The sequence below is a fragment of the Physeter macrocephalus genome, chromosome 6 (assembly GCF_002837175.3).
Source record: "Physeter macrocephalus isolate SW-GA chromosome 6, ASM283717v5, whole genome shotgun sequence".
Lineage (NCBI taxonomy): Eukaryota > Metazoa > Chordata > Mammalia > Artiodactyla > Physeteridae > Physeter > Physeter macrocephalus.
This window is the reverse complement of record NC_041219.1, coordinates 49,728,928-49,736,281: the sequence shown is the minus strand read 5'-3', so window position 1 is coordinate 49,736,281 and position 7,354 is coordinate 49,728,928.

Sequence of the window (7,354 nt, the reverse complement as noted above, 5' to 3'; positions counted from 1 at the left end):
TAACCCCAAAGCATGTAGGGGTCCTGGGGGCCTGTGGCCTCTTAGCCCGCAGACTCAATGGAAAAAAAAAAAGAAAACGTTAAAAGCAGCACATAACGCCCTCTGTGGCTGCTTCCTGGCCTCCGCTCCCCCCCGCCCCAACCCTGTTGGGTGTGGGCCCAGGTCAGGCTGCAGCCAGCAGCTGCTCCCCAGACCCCAGGACCGCTCCTCGGTTAAAGCCCCACCGCGAGCCTTTTCGGCTCCTCCGGGACCCAGAGCCCCTGCCCAGGCCACAGAAGCCAAAAGCCAACCTCACAGCTGTAAACACGTAGGCCACCCTGGCATGGCCACGCTGGTCAGGTGCAGCCAAGGCCTCAAGCCACCCCCCCACAACTGTGCCTGGGGCCTCCACCTCATGCATTGTTTTGCTAAATTCTGGTCACTGGGGTTTAGCAGAACAGGCTGTAAAGCCATCTGGCATGTGGCCTTTGGAAACGGAGACATGTGACTACCTGTTCAAGGTACTTAGCGATTATTGATCTACTCAGTTTTTATTTCCTTCGCAAGTCAATTTTTGTAATTTGTATTATTTCTCAAAACGGTCCATTTCATCCAGGTTTTCAAATTCATAGGTACATAGCTGCTCGTAGGAGGCACTTATGATTTTTTTTAAATTAATAGATTACATTTTTTAGAGTTTTTGAGTCACAGCAAAACTAAGAGGAAAGTACAGCGATTTCCCATGTACCCCCCAACACACACGTGCAGCGCCTCCCCCATTATTAGCATCCTCCACCGGGGGTACATTTATTACCTCCACGGACACATCAACATCACCCAAGCCCCCAGTTGACATTAGGGTTCACGGCAGACAGTCTGTGGGTTTGGACAAATGTCTAATGACATGTATCCACCAACAGAGTATCATAAAAATCCTCTGTCCTCCACCAATTTGCCCCTCCTCCACCACCACCCCACCCCGCCAATCCCTGGCAACCACTGGTCTTCTTCCTGTCTCCATAGTTTTGCCTTTTCCAGAATGTCATCGAGTTGGAATCATACAGTATGTATCCTTTTCAGATTGGCTTCTTTCACTTACTAATGTATTTAATGTTCCTATATATCTTTTCAAGGCTCGATAGCTCATTTCTTTTTAGGACTGAATAATATTCCATTGTCTGGATGGACCACTGTTTGTTTATCCATTCACCTACTGAAGGACATCTTGGTTGTTTCCAAGTTTTGGCAATTATGAATAAACAGTTGTCTGTAGGTTTTTGTGTGGGCGTAAGTTTTCAACTCCTTTGGGTAAAAACCACAGAGCATAATTGCTTCATCATATGGTAAGAGTATGTTTAGTGTTGTAAGAAGCCATCAAACTGTCTTCCAAAGTGGCTGTACCACATATGTACAATGGAATACTACTCAGCCATAAAAAAGAACGAAATAATGCCATTTGCACCAACATGGATGGACCTAGAAATTACGATACTAAGTGAAGTAAGTCAGAAAGAAAAAGACAAATACCATATGATACCACGTGTACGTGGAATTAAAATATAACGCAAATGAACTTACTTACAAAACGGAAACAGACTCACAGACAGAGAAGAGACTTGTGGTTGCCAAGGGGGGTGGTAAGAGAGGGATGGAGTGGGAGTTTGGGGTCAGCAGATGTAAACTATTATATACAGACTGGATAAACAACAAGGTCCTACTGTAGGGAACTATATTCAGTATCCTGGGATAAACCAGAATGGAAAAGAATAGGAAAAAGAATGTGTATATATGTATAACTGAGTCACTTTGCTGTACAGCAGAAATTAACACAACATTGTAAATCAACTCTACTTCGATAAAATGAATGGTTTTAAACGTATGAAAGCAAAGTGGCTGCACCATTTCGCATCCCCACCAGCAACGATGGGAGCTCCCGTTGCTCCACATCCTCACCAGCATTGGGTGTGGTCAAGTTTTCAGATTTTGGCCATTCTCATAGGGTATGTAGTGATGTCTCGCTGCTGCTTTCACTTGTTATTTCCCCAATGACACAGGACGTGGAGCTTTTCATGTGCTTATTTGCCATCTGGGTATCTTCTTTGGTGAGGGTGTCTGTTCAGCTCTTTTGCCCATTTTTAATCCGGTTGCTTACTGTTGCCCTTTAAGAGTTCTTGTGTATTTTGGATAACAGTCCTGTATCAGATTTGTCTTTTGCAAATATTTTCTCCCAGTCAGTGGCTTGTCTTCCCACTCTCTGTTGCTTATGATTTTTAAGCACTTGCAGTTTGCCTCCTTTTTTTTTGGTTTATATGGTTGAATTTTATCCCTTAGAAATATCTATTTTTCATTCAACAAACATTTATTTAATCCCTACTATGTATAAGTGCTCTTTCTAACGCTGGAGATAAACCAACGGCAAAACAAAGATCCCTGCTTACATTATTAGTCTACTTTAAAAATTAACTTTGGTTTGATAAGTCTTTTCCGTTATTTGTGTTTCTTTTCTACTCCAATAACTTCTGCTTCTATATTTATTATTTTAATCCTTATGGGTTGGTTTTTTTTTTTGCACTTTTGCTCTCTTATTCTTCTTGCAGCTTAAGTTGAATGTTGAGCTAAATTCTTTTAAATATTTGTCTTTCAATAAAACATGTAAGGCTATAAAGTCTCATCTACTTACTGTTTTAGCTGCACCCCACAAGTTTTGATATTTTAGTCTTTCACTATCACTTTGTAATTTCCAGTATGATTCTATTTTTATGATTATTTATATGTATATGGGGGCTTTGGCATTTAAATGTTCTCCTTGGTTTGGGTTTCTAATATCATTGCATCGTGGACAGAACATATAGGTCTGTATACTGCCGAGGCTTTGGGTTTACTGGAATCTCCCTAACAAAGGCCAAACATTTGTAAATGTTTTTTCACGTGCCGGAAATAAATGTGTAATCTCTTCATGGAGAGCAAAATTCTATTACATCAAACCATCATTTTTATTTAAATCTCTTTTTTTAAAACTTTTTTCTTCCCTTGGTCCACATTTTCTGTAAGAGATGTGTTAACCTATCCGTTTATGCTGTGGAAAGGTCATTTTCTGCTTTCTGTTGGGGTCGTGTTGCCCTATCAACTCAGGCCCATGACTCACCGAGGCCGTCTCTTCATCACAGGACACAACCCTTTGTCCTTGTGAACGCTCTTCAAATATCTTTTAGGGGAATATAGATATTCTCAGCCATGTTTTCTTTTGGTTAATAGCTCCCTCACATTTATTGTTTTCATCCTCTTATTTCAAATCCTGTGCCATTTTGTCTTAGGTGTATCTCATGTAAATAGTATAAGTTGGATCTTATGGGGGGTTTTTAAAAAGTATAATGTGAATCTTTTTCAGTAGGTGAGTTTAAGTAATTTCTTTATCATGATCACTTGCATATCTGAACTTCTTTGGACCATGTTAGTATTTCCTACTTACCCTATTTTTTCTTTGCTTCTCCCCACCTCTTTTCCTATCTTCTCTTGACTCGATCAGTTTTGTTCATTAGCTTTCTTTTTCCTCTCCTGGAAGTTATACTCTCTATTTTTATTCTTTTAAAAGTTATCCTTACATTTTAAAATAATTTCTTAAACTTGTATTTTCTGAGACGTTCTCGAGTAAACCAGGTGAGTGGGTGCCACCAAGGATGGGAGGGCGGTGGTCATTTTGCCGACTCGCCCATTCGGCAATAACGACCGAAGAATCCCACTACTAGAAACCTACGTTGGATAAGTGTTGAGAAAAGCAGGAATTTGTCACAGCATCGTTTGAGACAGGAAAAAAAAATGGAAGCAACCTGACGTACAGGAAGGGAATAAACAAATTATGTTAATCCATGCAACAGAATATTATGCAGTCATTAAAATCATGTTTTTGAAGAATCTTAGTTGCATGAGGAAATGTTTATGACATTCGCACAACACGACGTCTTAAGCAGGTCTCTCTTTTGGCTGTGGCGGGAAGGAAACAAGGTGCCACCCCACAGCAGGAGTTGTGAGAGAGGCCGTGTAGAACTCTGAGCAGGTGTGGGGACCGGGCTGATGCAGGTAACATGAGCCCCCTGAGAATGGCTAAGGCTGACCACCCCCAGAGCTGTGGCAGTGAGGACGTGGAGAAACAAGGACCCTCATAACCCACCGGTGGAAACGTAAACTGCAAAACCAGTTTGGCATCATCTGCTAAAGTGGAAGATACCCACCCCACGTGGCCGTGGAATTCCAGCTCTAGATGCACGCCCAACGGAACTGGCACGTGCTCCCCCGAGGGACGTGCACAGAGATGTTCAGAGCAGCAGTATTTACGACAGGTCCGAAATGGAAGCAACTCCAGTGTCCGCCACCCGCAGCGGAATGGCTCAATTGTGATCCACTCAGAGGAGAGGAAGCGAGAGCAGTAGATAAAATGAACCACAGCCGCCCAACCACGGGGATACCTTCACTAACAGAAAAGTTGTTTGCAAGAGTCTGTCCATGTGATTCCTTCAGATAACACAGTTTTGGAACAAACAAAACCACACGATGGTGTCAGAAGTCAGGGTGGCGTCCTGCTTGGGGAGGGGGCACCCGGGGAACACCGCGGGTGCGGGCCGTGTGCTACTTCTTGACGGTGACAGTGGCTCCTGATGTCGGCCTTGTGACACCTCACTGTCGCTAGATTTGTGCTGTGTGGCCTGCTGTTATTAGCATACATGACCGTTTTCAAGTAAAAACAACAAAAACCATTGCCAAATCTTCCAGAAAAAATAGGAAGACTGAAAGAGTGGATTGGTTTTCTATTGCTGTTAATAACTTACCGCAAACTTAGCCAGGGTCACTCAGCTGGTCAGACGTTTTGTGACTTCTTTTTCACCTTTTTAAACTATGAATGATGTGAACATCTTGTCAGGCACTTGTATCTCTTCCTTTTGTGAATCGCCTATTTTCTGTGCTGTGCCCATTTTTATTTCCAAGAATTATTATTTCCAGTTATTTTCAAGTACTCGGTAGATATTAAGGAATTTCAACCTGTCTCACCTAGGTTGCAGGTATGTTTGCTGGGCTTGTTATCATTTACCTTTGTTTATTGAGGTTTTTGAGCTCTGCTGGTCGTTGCAGCATTTCTCCGTGGTGCATACTATAGATGTTTATCATCAGTCTTTTCCTTTATTGTTTTTGCCACTGCCACTGTGCTCAGAGAGCCTTTCACCGTTCCTAGGTATAAAAATATCTATTTCTATTTTGAGTATTTGGGGGCATTTATTTAACATTTAAATCCACTCATCTAGAATTTACCTGAGTATAGAGTTTTTTCAGCCTCAGTGTGTCACTGGAACAGGCTCAAGGGTTAGACGCTTCGTGCATGGTCACATGGTCACAGAGTGGCTGCGAGCACTCCCTCGGCCATCCTTGTTAAGATCCTCTCCATGCCAGGGACTGGGCTGGGGTGAGGCTACAGGACTAGTGAGACAAGGCCTTGCAGCTGAGAGGGGCAGACCCCATGGGGCTAGGGTAGCACTGGAGGGAAGGAGACGAGAGGGGACGAGAGGGGACGAGAGGGGAGAGGGCCAGCTGGGTCGGGCAGGACCGGGGAGGCTCAGGGAGGGCCCAGCTGCCCAACCCTCTGAGCAGACTCCACCGAACACCAGCCCTGAGAGCTGACCCACGGGGCTGCAGGCCCAGCGGACACCTCCAGCTCAGGGTGGACGGGCCCGCAGTCCCAGGCTCGGTGCAGCTTAGCCGGGACCCGCCTTCCTGCAGAGACGCCCCCACGTGGCCAGGGGAACCGGGCTGCTCAAACACAGGGGCCATCCTCCCATTTCAGATTCGCCGTTGACGGCAGCACCAAAGCCCTTCCCGCCCGCCCCCCGTGAGTCCCTCCAAAAGCACGAATCACTCAGACCTCTCCAGCCTCCACGCCCAGAGCCCCAGCCTCCCTGGCACCAGACCTCCCCGGGGCCCGGCCCCTCCTGCTGCCGGGCAGGGCGAGACGCACAGGGGCAGGGGCTCGTCTCGGACCCCTGGGCTTTGGGCCAGCCCTGGGGGCTCGAGGACCCCAGTGGGCCTGAGGAGCAAACCGCGGGGCCACAAACGCCAACAAACAATGACAGCAAATGACAGCCGTCACCAGCTGCTGAGCTGAGACCTGGAGCCTGGCATCTGCTGCCTCCTGTGGCGACGCGGGTGGGCAGCGCGTCTCCACCCTGCGGCCGCGAGCCGGCACCGGGGGTCTGCAAGGGTCCGCCCAGCTCGACGCAGGCTTGTGCGGGGAGGAGAGGTAAACAGACCACCCCCCGCCATCCGGGGGGCTCCAGCCCACCCGTGGGGATGGAGCCTCATCCCAAGACGGCAGAGAGCAAAGTGCTGCCCTGCGGGGCCCCCAGCGGGGGGAGGGGGGGGAAGGGCAGACATGGGGTGGGCAGAGGACGACAGAGCACCAGGAAAGCAGCCCTGAGAAACCGGGGCTCACGGGGCCTTGTTTCACCAACCACCGGGAGGATGGGGGCTGGCTGGGGAGGGGCCTGGACACCCCGGGCTGGGGGGCAGGGCGGATGGGCGTGTCCTGGGTCCTAGGAGCGGGGAGGAGTGGGCCCCAGACCTGGGTGCCTGCCCCAAGTAGACGCGTGACAGACCGTGGCCAGATGGGGAGGCCCCTCCTGCCCCGGGCCGGCCTGGATCCTGACCCCCAGCCGGTGCAGCCTGGGCTTGGGGTTCAGCTCGAGTCTAAGTCTGGCCCGCCTGCACCTTCAGCTCCCCACGAGGCCCTGATGGGCTTCAGCAAGACTGTGTGCACGCTGCAGACGGCCTGTATGGAAAGGCCCAGAACTCGGACTTTCCAGCGGCTGCTGTAGGGCTGGGCCAGTGCCCCTGGCTCTCAGCTCTCCCCCGGCCTCAGACCAGACAGCCAGCTGTGAGCCAGCACCCGGCCAGGGCACCCTGCTCCTTCAGGAGAGCCCCTGAATCAAAGGCCAAGGCTGGATTTTCATTGCATCTTTATTCCGTGTTTCGCGCATTGTATTCCGGACAGAACAGCCTCTGATCACTTCAGACTGATTGGCTCAGGCTCCAAGGACCCCGTCAACGCCCCTTGCATTCAGCCCCAGGTTTACATACACACGGAAACGCGCACAGAGCCTCACTGGACTTCGTCGATGCTTCCTATGTGAAAAATCAACTGCCTCCAGGGGACATCTTTCGTGTCCCCAGCATTTGGGCTGCACAGACTACCCGAGCCGCGGTGGGCAGTGCCCGGGGTCTAAGCAGGATGGGCCGTCGTGGAAGTGGACGCCCGGCCGGAAAGCAGCAGTGGGCCAGGGGGCCTTGCACGGGGAGGCACCCCTTATGCCAGCCGGGGTGGGGGGCAGGGACC